The following is a 2,176-nucleotide window of genomic DNA, read 5'->3' as shown; positions in this document are numbered from 1 at the left end:
TTTGTTAAGAGTATAATGAACTCAGAATTGTTTCGCTGATGATTAGGAGACTTGATGGATTTTTAGAATGCAGCTGAATAAATGACAAGAATATTGTTCAGGTTTGGGGTGATTGAAAGCCGTATGACTAAAACTTTTTACTAGTAGTTAAAAGGTTTTAAGGAGGGAGGCCGTTATCAGTTATTTTTGTTGCTCTAAACGACTGAATGTTCACCCATTAAAATAGGCTCCATTAAACACGGTGTATCCTAGATGAAATGAAGAAAAGATAACTATTCCCAGTTAATCAGGTGTGCAAATAAATAAGGCAAAAAAAGTCGCAACTCAATACAAAATCTATTAAATTCGCATGCAAATGCCATTGATGATTATAATACACTAAAGTCACAATTTTTACTGTAAGGGACTCACGACGTGATCTCTGACAATTGGCAATGACAACGGAAATCATTTGTTCACTTTTGCTAACTTACAGCAATATATTAACCGTCAGTCCTGAAACAGGTGAAGTACATGAACAACATTTCACAACACATCTTATTAAAAAAGCCGTATTTTCACAACTGTCTTTGGACGTGAGTTATTGTTTGTATTTGTAACATAAAAATTAAGCAATCAGTGAAAATTTTCGGCAATAAGGATTTTGGACAATTTTCGAAGTGTGTTTTGTGTTTGACTGTAAGATAATATAATTATCATACATCTTTGTACAAGCCCTATATGGAACACAACTCAGGTTGAAAGAACGGCATCTAACTCTAAGCTCAACAAAGACCTCTCAGCGAAGAAAGATGCATGAGAGCCAGTTTAATAAATTCATCTAAAAGGCAGTCACAGAACCCCTTAATTTTAAGGGTGTGTAGGTACGTTCCCGTAACCAAATCCCAGGTGATAGGTGCATCCCCTTCTCAAAATGCTTTACTATGTTTTGGGTATCCCTTGCCGAGTTTTCTCTTAGGGCACACAGATCATTAGTAAGTTTCATTCTCACCATGTTCCGTACCTTCTTTCGGTGGGAAAGGGGTTATAAGTAACTTCGTCTTATGGGATGTTACAGAGCCCCCATTACAGCTAACATGTAAGGAGGGACCTGTGTATTTCTAGTCACCCCCACCAACGCAGTAAGGTAATTTTCAATTCACCTCTCTCTCTTTTTTCTAAGACTTTGTCTTTCTGTTGATATCCACGAGGCTCCCGACATACAGAGCAACACAACTTAGATGATTTTGAAAAAAAGTGAAGTGAACAGCGACTATTTTGAACTCCATCTTCTCGGTTTCTTTTTTTAATTAAAAAAAAACGCCTTAAATCTCAAAATTTGGAGCGAAACTTATCTAATCGTTAATCTATGATTTCACATGTGAAATTACAAACTGAAATCGCTATGAACGTTCCGTATGTCTCAGTGCCAAGGTGGCGTCAATGTTTTAAAATGTTATAAATAAGGGTGTCAGGGCATTAAAAGACGATTTAGGGAAAAAGAACGTCAAGAAAGATTGTAACAGGTATTCTAAAGGAACAATTAGAAAACTGCAAAGCCAAAATTTATGCTCTAAACGTTTCATCTCGATCCGACAAATAAGGGAATAATTTCACAATCGTTTTGTGAAAATTCTAATAATAATAATAATAATAATAATAATAATAATAATTCTGTTTTAAATTCTGTTTAAGTCTCGTAAACTCGCATTTTTGATAGCGGGGCTCCATTAGCCCTTATTAACCATTATTAACTTGACCGAGGTCGGCAGTACAGACCGAACGCAGTGAGGTCTGTACCAGCGACCGAGTTAATAAGATGTTTATCATATGGCCAAACAAGAAAGCAAAGGAACAAAGCCAATTTCGACTTCATCTTTGTTCGTAGCTTCCTCGGCAGGACTCAAATTTGCCAACGTTTGCTCGTTTTCTTTACCTGCTTCCTCGTGAAGGTCCACTGATTCTTCCATTTAGTATTATTAACAAGAACAAGCCAATTTTTTCATATTCTTTGTTTGTAACGTTTTGAGGACAACTGTTACAACAAGATCGGTCTAGATGCCGGTCTAGATGGGAAAATCTAGACCGCGGTCAAGATTAATTTTATCCAATCAAATTCTTGAATTTTTTAAGTTTCCAGTCCTTTTGATACATGGCCTTATAATAATGTAGCTTATTACATCATATTACGTTGATA

Source organism: Porites lutea, chromosome 1 (genome assembly GCF_958299795.1).
Source record: "Porites lutea chromosome 1, jaPorLute2.1, whole genome shotgun sequence".
Taxonomy (NCBI): Eukaryota; Metazoa; Cnidaria; class Anthozoa; order Scleractinia; family Poritidae; genus Porites; species Porites lutea.
Note: the sequence above shows the minus strand (reverse complement) of the source record.